Here is a 12,559-nt window from a genome sequence, read left to right as displayed (position 1 = left end):
GGGGTGAAATAGAAGCGTGACTTTGGCTTAGAGCGAGTTTACTCATCCCAGCAGCAGTGCCCTCGAGGGGGTGGGGGCGGGGGGAGCTCAAGGAGAGCGAGTGAGCTCAGCCAGCTAGGGATATTAAGAAATTGAGCTGATTTTCTCAACCGCTGGTTTGATAGCGTTTCTTTCTTAGAAAATCTGGTGTTGGGGCGCCTGGGTGGCTCAGTGGGTTAAGTGTCTGCCTTCGGCTCAGGTCCTGATCTCAGGGTCCTCGGATTGAGCCTCATCGGGCTCTCTGCTCAGCAGGGAGCCTGCTTCCCCCTCTCTCTCTGCCTGCCTCTCTGCCTACTTGTGCTCTCTCTCTCTCTCTCTGTCAAGTAAATAAATAAAATTTTAAAAAAAGAAAATTTGGTGTTATATACCCCCCCACATATATATTTATATACCTTATTCACTTGTTTTGCAATATCTGCAGGGAAGATGTGAAGCCATCTCATTGCAGAAAAGAAATTTATGCTGACTTTTCCTTCCGCTGACCTGGCAGCCTCAGCTCCTGTTGCTACTGAAGACCCTGGGACTTTATCATCCAAGGTTCATGTTTGCCTTATAGCACGAGGTCTCCTCTGTGCAGCCCGGAGTCTCCATTTGGAAGTTAAACTCACTTCTATCTAACTTAAAAGCCCTTTCCTCCAGGCCCCTCATCTACAGAGCAGGCTCCTTCCCTCCGGAGAGCTGGATCCCTACAGAGACATTAGCATTGCGGGGCTGGTTCCTGGCACCAGCGAATCTACATTTTCAAAAATTTTTCCCCCCTGGGATTGGAAAGCTGATGCTCCGGAAGTACAATGGTGGGGGGCAGTCTGGGGACTCTGGGCAGCAACACCTGTATGTCAGACTCCTCCCCCCTGACCAAGGCAGTGCAGAATGGGGTGGGGAAGGTAGGAGGAGGGCAGGATTCAAGGCTGACTTTGAGCCGGCCACCCAGACTTCAACCACAGAAGGGGTGGAAGACTCCGGCACTGTGTCTGGGTTCCTGCCCCAGAGAAGAGTATGGGTCTTTGAGGGGCAAAAAGAAGGGGAGATTTAAGGAAGAACTGCGGATGCCTTCTTTTCTCTTTGGCCCCTGATTGGGTGTGGAAGGGTCTGCCAGGGGCCCTGTACTGAGCCAGTTCTGAGCTAAGAAAGGGCTCCCCCAGCTTTTTTTTCTTCCTGGTCTTCTCTTCCCTTTTGCGTCCTTTAATTTCCTTCTTTGATTTGGATGCCAGAACTTATTTATTTTTTAGTAAAAGGAAGGCTCGATTCTGAACACCCCCTTAACTCCCTCTGGACCCCCGAACTCTGTCCTGGCCAGTCCATACAGTTCCCCGGGTCCTTCCAAATGGTGGGTGAAGTCACATCTCAGCTGGAGTCTTGGCCTGGAATTTTTTTTTTTTCCCATTCACGGCCAGGCCAACAAGACTGCAAACTGAAACAAAATAAAATCCTCTTCCGTCTCTGACCTCCTCAAATGTTCAGTTTCAGGAGAAAAGAAATTTTTATACCATTTCGAAGTATGTGAATTTAATAAACACAGGTGGTGGTGGGTCACCCTCCCCATGAAGGTAAACTTACCCCCAAGCACCTGCCGGGGAAAAGACCGACTCTGTCCTCCATTCAGGTGCTCTGACCTAGCATTTGAACAAGCCAGTTAGGCGGTAACCAGTTAATTCCATCACCAGACCTGTGGGACTGGACTCAGAGGACCCTCCCTCGCCTCCCAGAGAAATGGACGCAGAGTGTAACAGAGAAACAGGAGCATACATAGATGGGGGCGGGGTGGGGGTCGGAGGATGAAACTCGAAGTTAAAGAACATAGGGAATTTCAGTGCAAATTCCCTGAGCAAAGGGGAAGTCTTGGCAAGCAGGACAGAAGGACAGCAGCGGCTGGGATCGTACAGAACCCAGGTCGACACAGATACAGATCACCCAGCTCAGCAACCCCCAGGCTGGCGTTCTAAGATGTCAAAATAACCAGCCACTCACCCAATTCTGGAAGAAATCAGCCAGAGCCATCATCGGGCTTTTCTTTGACCAAACACTATTTGATTGGCTGGAATCTTTACTTTACCTGAGTTGTTAACTTCTGTAGGGAGTCTGTCAGGCCCCCCTTTGCCCTTATCCAGGAACAGACCCACCCGCATGGGGGGAAATCTCTCACCTCCACCGACTGAATATCAGAGAGAAAACGGCCTGGTTCATTGTTTATAAACAAAACAATCTAGAACGATCCTGAAGTTTTATCAACTCTAATCTTAGTCGGAAGCAAGACCAGACACCCACCCACAATTTTAAAGTCCCCCAAAGCCAATGAGGTTTTGTTTTTATTTTTTTATTTTTAAAAGGTTTTGTTTATTCACTTGAGACAGAGAAATACAGAGAGAGAGGTAGGGAGAGAGAGAGAGCATATGACCAGTGGGGAGAGGCAGAGAGAGAGAAAGAGGTAGAAGCAGACTCCCCGCTGAGCCGGGAACCCCACATCGGGAATCCGATGTGGGGGTTCCATTCCATGACCTGGAGATCATGACCTGAGCTGAAGGCAGACACTTAACTATCTGAGCCACCCAGATGCCCCTAGTTTTTACTTTTAGCACTAGTCTTATTCTTGGTCATCTCCTCTCTGGTGTGACAGAGTCACAGCCACACGGACACAAAGAAAGCTGGAGCATTCCCGTTCCAAGCCTCCCCCAGTTTTAGCCACACCAGTCAAATGGGGGAGGGCACGGGATGGTTGGGACAGAGGAGGAAGAGTCCGAGGACCCTACTGGCTGACTCTAACCGTCCTTCATTTAGCAGTTTCTTTGGAGGGAACTGACATTGCTGACAGTGCACAGCACAGTCCCCAGTAAGGGACAGGAAGGAGAAAAGAGTGGACATTGCTGGTTTGGAGGGGGCGGGGGGGGGGGGCGGTAAATCCAGTCAGTTTATCACTCCTGTAATGTTTGGGTCATTTTAGCATCTCAGAGGCTGCTTTTTTGAGAAAACACCAGAAGCTGGGGAGGCTGATGCGCTAGCTCTCAAGTCAGAGTCCTCCTCCCCAGGGCTCCTTGTGGGGCTCCTGGGGGCGGGCTGCTCCTGTCCTCCAGAGCCCCTCTCCTAGCCCAGATGTTCCTCACGCCCCCGCCCTGCGCCACCCTTACCTGTTTGTTTCCCTTTGCATGTTGCATCCTCCAGCCTTGCCAAGGATCCTGTTAACCAAGAAACCATCCCCAAGATCCTAATCCAGCAAATGTCTTTAATCTCGCGTGCCTCCGTTTCCCTCTATTTTTAGCGAGGGAGACTCAGCAGACAGCCCAGGCCTCGGTCTAGGCAGGAAAGAGGATTTGGGCAAAGCTATGGGGAGGGGGTTTGACGGGAGGCCCAGGTTTCTCCCGCACGGGTCGGAGTCGGTCGCTCGTCGCTCCAGGGACACGGAGAGCAAAGCGCCCAGAGTCGCCCCCACCGAAACGGGTGGGAGCCCCGGACCCACCGGCGCCCGGCTCTCGCCCCGCGGGGGAGGCGGGGAGCTAGCTCAGTGCAGGCAGCGTGAGAGCCTCAGGCCCGCAGGCTCCCCCACCAAATCCTCCGGTGACCGGCACCAGGGGCCGACCTCCTTTTGGATGAGGCGCGGGAACCGGCCCAACCCGGTGAGATTGCCCCAAGCGGGGCCCCAGCGGCCGGGGTGGGTCGCGGAGCGGAGGGCTCCGGGTTTGGGCCCTCACCTCCCCTGAGGGTCGGGAGAGGGCTCAGAGGGGCGTGTAGGGGACGCATTTCCCTGGAGACGCATTTCTTTCGGTCAGGGGTACGGTGCACCCTCTCTCCGCAGAGTGTGGGTCCCCAGATGCCCTGGGACCCCCGCCTCCGCGGCCCAGTTGGCCCAGTAGCGGCGCCTCTGCGGCCCCGGGCGGGCTGGAGATCTACAGAGCCTCCCGCCCGGGGCGGGGGGAAGTCGGGGGGGCCCCAACAGGCACACAGGGCCTATGTTTCCACCGTTAGACTTTGGCTTCATTTTTAGTCTGAATGGTGCAAATTGTTCATTTGTTTGAAATGTTCAATTGTTTGAAAAAACAATTTCAATTGTTTTTTCATTCGGCCTTCGGAGGTCTCAGCTGTACAGACCTAGTGTGGGAGCTAAAAGAGCGAGTTGCTATACACCCTCCACCCCACCGAACACATCTTTGCACGCATACTACCAGCTAAGTACCTGCTTTGCCATCGTTCTCATTCAATTAAACTCAATTAAACTTGGTTCAGGAAAAAAAACAACTTTGGTTTTTTTTTTTTTTCATGAATTAAGTCAACGATCTGATTTTTGTTAGTTCTAAGTATCTGAGAAAAGTCCACACTTTGGTTATCATCTGGATTGTGTAGAGGAGACCTTATAAACAGAAATGTAATTAGTTTCTAATTTTTCTGCTTTCAATTTTTAAATAAGAAACTTCTATTGCTTATATAACTAAAAAGGAACAATATTAAAATAATAATTGCTGGATTTTAATCTATCTTTTTAAAAATCAGATAATGTATGCTTAAGGAAAAATTCAAAAGTTACCAAAGGACATACGTTGAAAAGAAAAGTAATTCTTTTTCCCACTTAACTCCTTCCCAGAAGCAGCCACCGCCCTGAGTTTCATATGCACCCTTACAAATATAGCCTTTACCACAAATGGCAGCATACTATACACAAAGCTTTGTATTTTGCCTTTAAAAAAAAATGTTGATAATGGTTCTGTATCTTTACTAATGCCTCATTTTTAGTGACTCCATTTCATTGAGTGGATGTGCTGTAACTTACTTAATCAGGCAACTACGGATAGCTATTTAAACTGCTTCCAATTTTTTTCTTCCTTTTTTTTCTGCTACTGTATACAATAGTCACGACTCTGTATATATGCAATGTATCTGTACGGTATATTCTTAGAAATGGGTCGTATCAAAAGCCTTGTGCATTTTTAATGTTCACAGAGTTTAAACTTATTTTCTTAGTGTTACTTTTAACAATTTGTGTGTCCATTTTTAGAGAACTGTCTTTTTGTGTCCTCCCGTTTTCTATGTTTTTTGTTGATCTAGATTCTTACTGATTTGTTTTTATGATACTTGATTAAAATGTAAGATTGTGGTTTTGTTCTGTCGATAGGGTTAAGCATGTGACAGAGGATGTAAAGTTTATCCATCCGTATGTACTGGAGTTTTCCCAACAATTTTTTCCTGGGAGATGGAGAACAGAATGGAGGAAATGGGGTATAGATTTTGGACTATTGCCCACTTGGATTTTCTCTTGCAGAATTCCATCTGTATTGGAAAACGGGGGGGGGGGGGGGATTTTTTTTCTCTTAATCTCCTCATCTTCTCCACTCTCTTTAAGATTAGAGGACACAGGGGCACCTGGCTGTCTCTTTCATCTTGGGTTGTAAATTCAAGATTAAAGATTACTTTAAAGAAAAAAAAAAAAGATTAGAAGACACAGAAAAGTCCCTCATGGGACTATGACAGAAACTTCAGTGCTGCAGATAGAGCCCTCAGGCCCAGTGTCCCGCATCCTGGCTCCCTCTGATCCTCACCCCAGGGCAACCCCCTCCCCAGCTCACCAGACTCTCACCCAACAGCTTACAAAACACTAAAAATTGGGGTAGTGTCTAATATATGGCTCCTCCAGACATCTGGTAGCTGGGCTTCTGGAAATTCTACATTTTCACGAGGGGTGATGGTCTGTCTTCTGGGCCTCCAGTTTTCTGGGGAACAGAGAGAAAACAGCTAGTGCCCCTGGCCGCTAACTCCCACCTAGCGACAAGTGCTTATTATGTCCCCAGAAGACATGTGGGGGATTGCAGACTGGCGGGGCGGGATGGGGGGGATAGGAGGGTCGGTGGGGCTGGAGTTAGGGGGCAAGAGGGGCAAGTGAGGGGTCAGAGGGATCCAGGGGACCGCAGAGACCACTCTCAGCCTCGGGATCCCCGCAGTGAGCCGACCACCCCTCACCCGCGGTGCCAAACTCCAGGCTGGAGCTCCGCTGTCCCAGGCTAGGTCGCAAAGGCAGCCCCTTGAGGCTGCAGGGGATTTTCGTCTGACACACTTTCCAGCCATAGCCAGCGCCTTGCTGGGGAACTTGCTGCTGGGCTCCGCGCTCCCGGTGAGCTCTTTGGAAGACAGAATGGTTTGCGTCTGTTTAAGTACTTGAGATACCAGTGGAGAAACTGGGCAAAACCCCTAAGCGGATCTTTAGAGGGAAGTCAAGAGAGAATTCGGGCCCTGCAGAGTCCCATCGATGGGAGCCAAGCCCTCCGCCGTGGGGGAGAGGATGTTGCCAGCATTTCCTGAGCACTTACTTGGAGCTGGGAACTTGCTAACAACTTCGGATGTGCCGGGTTCTCCCTTCTAGTCAAATGCTTCAGGGCAGTGTTGAAGGTTTGAAAATGAAATATATTCCCCCCTGGGTTTTGTTATCGAGTTTGATCTCTTCAGAATTGTTGGAAGTGTCATATAGGTTGGGGAAAATCAAATTTTAAAGTGTTTTTTTTTTTAAAGTATTCAGGTAATGACTTAATATCTATTTCTTTTTCGTCAAAAGAACTCTCTCTCAGGAGAAGTCTTCAGGGCTATATTACCTAATTTCTGACCAAACGACGTTTAACTTTTTGGTCCTTTCACTGCATTGTTTTAAGTTAGAAAATGTTCCGATGTATCCAAATAATTGTTCGAAGTGGTAGAAACTGCACACTTGGACTTAAGACCTGAGCTCCTGTCTAGAAAGCGGGGGTGGCCGCTCCAGCAAGGACGAGCTCCCATCCCCACCCCATCCACCCTCTCCTGTGGATGCCACATCCCCACATCCCCACCCTGCTTCCTTGGCCAGAGCCTTTCTTCCAGAGGTCTTCTCCAGGAACCTTCTCTTTCTTTGGAGAAGGAGTGAAGAGAGCTAAGAAAGGATTTGAGGGCAGAATCCATGCTACTGGTGGGAGTGGGGGTGCCTGAAGCAAGCATCTGTAACAGTCACCAGCTTGCTTTCTTTCCTTCCTTTTTTCTTTCTTCTTAAAGCTTTTATTTATTTATTTTAGAGAAAGAGAGAGCAAGTGGGGACAGGCAGAGGGACAGCAAGTCTCAGGCAGACTCTTGAGACTGGATACTCAGTGCCCAGCCCAACATGGGGCTCGATCCAGCGACCCTGAGATCATGACCTAAGCTGAAACCAAGAGTCAGCGGGAGACTTAAACAACTGTGCTACCCAGGGAAAACCACCATCCCGATACCTCCCGGCAACTGGTTGTTTTGCGGTAGACATTTTCTCCTATCCTTTTTTGTGTGTGATTTCTCCTTTTTGTGTGTGAGCAAAGTTTTAACAAGGCAAAGGGAAAGGAAAAAACGAGAGAGCCCTATTCGGATGTGCGGTCCCAGGGGACAGTCCACCCCAACTCCCTCTTCCCCTCATGTTCAGGGTTGAGCTGAGAGGGATTTTAAGTTTCAGTTTCTGAAAACGTTGTTGACCTTCTCCGACATCAACTTCCCCTTTCTGTCTTTTGGTTTTTACTAGTTCCTGGAAGTCTTCTCGGACAGGGTCCACACCGCCAGGGGAGATGAGCTGTGGCATAGTGGAGGGTGAAGGAACACTATTTTATTTTTTTAAGAGATTTTATTTATTTATTTGACAGAGATCACAAGTAGGCAGAGAGGGAGAGGGAGAGAAGCAGGCTCCCTGCTGAGCAGAGAGCCCGATGCGGGGGCTCAATCCCAGGACCCTGGGATCATGACCTGAGCCGAAGGCAGAGGCTTTAACCCACTGAGCCACCCAGGCGCCCCGAGGGAACACTATTTTAGACCACCCGAATGTGGCAGAAAGTTCGCTCCCGGTCCAGAAGCAGGAAGATGGGAAAGGGAGTGTGTGGCGAAGTTCAAATGTTTGGTATGTAAGAGTCCAGTTCCTGGGGGAGCTAGGGGCACACACCCAGGCAAGCCCTCAGCCCCAGGTTGGAGAAAGGACAGGCAGGAGTCTAGAAAGGCAAAGAAGTTAACAATGTTTGGCCGTCTGGGGGCTTATCAGTGCGTCGGGGTTGGGCGGGAGCTGAGGCGAATTGCTCAGGCAGAGGCGGCCGGGGTGGGAGCTGCGCAGGTGTGGAGGGGCTGCGTGGGGCCCAGGCCTCCCCACGGACCCAACCTGGGACAGTGTGGTGGCTGGGCCCCTGCGGACCTGCCCTTTCCCAGCCTCCAGATGGAAGGGGGTAGCTGGTGAAATATTAACCCCTTCTGGGTTCTGAAGTGGGGACACTGCCAGTCCTTGGAGGGTATGGAGAAAGAGAGATGGGAAGCTACACCCCCTTCTCCTTCCCTGCATCCTGGGACTCAAATCCAAGCCTTTCAACCCCCAACCCCCTGGGTGGGGTGGGGGGAAGGAGCAAGTTCTTGGGTTTCTTCTGCCTCCAGGCTCGGAAGAGCTGTCAGCCTGGTTAAGGGGTGGAAGGTGGCTGGGCAGAGATCCCAGGAGGGGATGCCTCAGGCAGGGTCAAGAAAGTCTTCTAGTGAATTGAGGGAGAGCAGATTATGGGCACCCCCTCTCCACAGCCCTCCATCTCAATTGGGACCGGAGGATGGGGGATGTCCAGGGCCCCCTTGGAGTTCTCTCACAGTAGTGCCCACATCTGGGCCTAGCTGACAAGCGGGGAGGAGGGTCGGTGGCGGTGGCGGGAGGGATGCCCTCGGGTCTGGGGAGTTGCAGAAGCATTTATTGGCCAGGCGGGGTGGCATTTCCCAGTCTCAGTCTCCTGGCTCAAGCGGGAGCACTGAGTGGGGGCCGAGCTCAGGTGCCTCCCTGCAGTGAATCAGGCTTCTGACCTCAGCCCCAAGTCAGCCTCACTCCGGAGGGTAAACATCCTCTGTGCTCTAGAAACTGGTGGGACCAGAAAGGCGAAGGGGTGGTGAGGTTGGGGGGGGGGGGCAGCGGGTAGGAGAGAGGCCAAGAAGAGGGGGATTCTGAAATCCTGTCTGTCTCCTGTCAGGTGACAGTGGTGGCCTTCCTTGGGGGCAGCTGTGCTGCCTGCTTTCTCCTGCTAAATAAATAATCCATTGCTCAAACCTAGGAAAAGCGCTTTGGAAAAGATCCCAGGCTTGGGGGGCTGGGGCGAGAAGGAAAGGGCTCAGAAGTGCCGGCCCTATTCCCATTCTTCCAGGATCACCAGGATCACCATCTGAAGCGAGACTGGGCATGTGTGAGGGGTTAAGGACGGAGGCAGGACAAGAATGGAAATCCTCACTCCTTAAGGAAGGAGTTGGTCATTAGACTTTAAGAATATGGTTACTATGGCATTGGTTTTTTTAATGTTGAAGATGATGTGGAAAGAGCCTGTTTTGACTCACAATTCAAAGCCATTTTTAGAAGGGTAGAAAGAAGCTGTCAAGTCAAACAGACCCAGCATAGACCTGGATCCCAGTGCCCACGAGCTTCAGGTCCCAGAAAGTGTCTTCGTTGCCCTGAGCACAGTCTCTTTGCCTGTAAGAGAAGTTTGATACTAACATCCACAGAGTTGATGCTGGAATGAAATCAACCAACAAGCGCGACACACCCAGCACAGCAGAGCCGCAGGGTTGCTCTGCCGGCGGCCTCAGCTTCCTCTCAGACCTTGCCAAGCCCCAACTGCATGTGTCCCAGAGAAACCCTCAGCCACCTGCCCTCCGTTTAGTAGTCCCAGCCAAATGACTAGAAGCACTGAGAAGTGGATCAAAGAAAAAGCCATTCTCGGCTCTTCTCCTCAGCCCCCGAAGGAAGGGAGGGAGGCAGGGAGCTCAGTTCCCTTGGCTCTGGCGAAGAGGGTAGATGTGAGTAGATCTTAGCTACTGTGGCCCAGAGACACTCCACAAGCCTGTGTTTTCAGCACCCCGCTTCAAAAAAAACAAAAAACATTTTATTTATTTATTCGTCAGAGAGAGAGAGAGAGAGAGCACAAGCAGGGGGAGCAGCAGGCAGAGGGAGAAGCAGGCTCCTCGCTGAGTAGGGAGACTAATGTGGGACTCACTCTGGGATCATGACCTGAGCCAAAGGCTGACGCTTAACAGACGGAGCCACCCAGGCATCCCACTAGCACCCTGTTTACTTTAAAAATGAAAATAATTCAGCAGAGGGCCTGGCTGAAAACCCTTCCTGGGTTTAGGACATCAGAAGACCTTTTTTGGAGCTCACCCTGGACTATTTGCCCTGGCTGCACCCGTTTCTGTTCCAGTCTGTAAAACTGGGGTAACACCATTCCTACCTTGTCTGGGGTGGCGGGTCCTTATGAGAACAGTGACAGAATGGAGGTGACTACCCTGGAATGCTCTGTCCCTTGCGTGGTATTACACTGATCTCCAGACTAGAAACTAATCCTGAGTGCACAGTTCAAGTTCAAGCAACTTGAACTTGGCCTGGAAGGGTCTCACCAAGGTTTTGCCTGGTCTTGGAGCCATGCCCCAGTTCATCCTTGCCGTCCACACATAATTGCCTCGAAAATTATTCCGCCTATCAGGGCCCAGTTTTCTCGTCTGTAAATGGTGATTGAACCCCGTCCCCCCCCCCCCCCCAATCAGGTAGTTTGGGGAGGAATAAAGCTTCTAAAGCGCTTGGCTCCGCTCCTCGCACATAATACGCGCTAAATAAACAGCAGGGACGCGTATTCCTAAATAGATACCCGAGGCCACTGATTGCAATGCCCCCTGCGGGGGACTTTACTTCCGAGGCTTTGGGGTATTTGAGCGGGAGCCGCTGGGGCGCAGCCTGGAGAGCAGCGGGAGGGAGGCGCTTGATAACTTGCTGTCTGTCCGGCCCTGAGCTCTGGCGCATCTCCTCCAACCTCCGTCGTACTTCTTCCAGCCCGGAGCGGATCCTCCTGGAACCCCGCTGGGGCGAAAGCCGGCTTCTCTCCGGGAGCCGCGGGGACCCGCGCTGCCGGTGGCCGCCGACCCGCGTCCCTACTGGGACGCCGGAGCCGGGTTGCGCCGGGCTGGGCAGCGCTCGGAGCGAGGCGTCCGGGAGGCGGGCAGGGAGCAACGGTCCACCCGGAATTATTCCCCGCCGAGGAGCGCGGAGCTCAGCACCCTGAATCAGCCGAACTCCTCCACCGGTCGCATGGAGCAGCAGCGCGGGCCTGGATTGTGGGCAGCGAGGTGTTCTCCAATTTTGTGCGAAGTTGTCGGGCTGCGACTTTTCCGCGCACACTTTCTCCAACAGCTCCGCACAGGCCTCTCTCTCTCTCTGGCGGATCCCCAGCTCCACCCTGCTCTCTAGGTCCTCTCTCCAGATATGGGGAATGGAGACCGCACTTCAAATCATGCCCTCCGCGTCCACTGTCCCAGACCCCCTCTGGCAAATGGCATTTCCCAGCAGGGTCCCCAGAGGCAGAGCAAATGAAAATGCCAGGGAAAGAGGGCAGGTTGTAGGGTTTGAGTCTAATAAGGGATGCCTTTTTTCTTTTTCGGTCAGTCTTTCTCTCCCCTCAAACAGGAAGGTTGGAAAAGAACCTGGAATTTTCAAAGGATCAGGAAATTTGCTGAGGAATGGAGACCCAGAAGAGAACAGGCAATCCAATAGCTTTCTTCTCTCCCTAGGAATCCAGCCCACAGGAACGCAGTCCCTCCATTAGATATGAATACAGCTACTGGGCATCTTTCCATGAAATATAAATTTCCCAACCAGGCTGCAAGGAATATGAATTTTCATAGGTACATTGAGCCCTCGAACCACCACGAGGCCAGAGGAGTATCTATTTAGGCTATGTCTAAATACAACCAAATTAGAACATGAAAACCAGAGAACTTGATTCAGATCTTTTATGTTTGAATAAAGAGGGGGAAAGCACTTTTGAAATATGCAAATAATGGGAAACATTCATAAATATATTAATCTCACTGGGATTCTGGTAGGTTGGTGGGTGTGGCAGACAAAATCTAGGACATCAACTAGCTGTTTTCTGGTCTAAAAACAAACATAACCCGGGACACACACCTCCTTTGAGCCTCTGCTTCTCAGTTACAAAATGGAAAGAAACCAAGTCCCATTTATTTTTTTTTAATGATTTTATTTGACACAGAGAGATCACAAGTAGGCAGGCAGAGAGCGCGGGAAACAACCTCCCCGATAAGCAGAGAGCCCCAGGACCCTGAGAGCATGACCTGAGCTTAACCCTCTTGAGCCACCCAGGTGCCCCACCAAGTCCCATTTAGATGGTGGGAATTGACTTTGGAGAGTTCAGGTGGGAGGGCAGAGGGAATGGGAAGTGCAGCGGGCACTGAGTCAGAGACTCTGAGTCGGATCCTGGCTCTGTGTCTTTGGTGGCTCTTAGCCTCTGTATTCTCATCTGTGAGAGGGGAATAATACAGATCTCACAGGACTGCTGTGAGGAATAAGCAAAGTAATACATGCAGAAGTCCTTTATCAGTATCAGACTTTCCCTGGCCTATCCCAAATTGAAAGGGGACCGCGGCAAGGAAAGCAAGGGTCCAGCTTGGGCCCTCGCCCAGGGATGGACATACACATCCCCACAGCTACTTGATGCCCTGACATGCGGCTCTGCTGGCTCAGTCTCCCCCTGTACCATATCCA

This window comes from Enhydra lutris, unplaced genomic scaffold (assembly GCF_002288905.1).
Source record: "Enhydra lutris kenyoni isolate GAN:26980312 unplaced genomic scaffold, ASM228890v2 scaffoldscaffold26, whole genome shotgun sequence".
Lineage (NCBI taxonomy): Eukaryota > Metazoa > Chordata > Mammalia > Carnivora > Mustelidae > Enhydra > Enhydra lutris.
The sequence above is the reverse complement of the archived record's forward strand: the minus strand, read 5'-3'. Positions refer to the sequence as shown.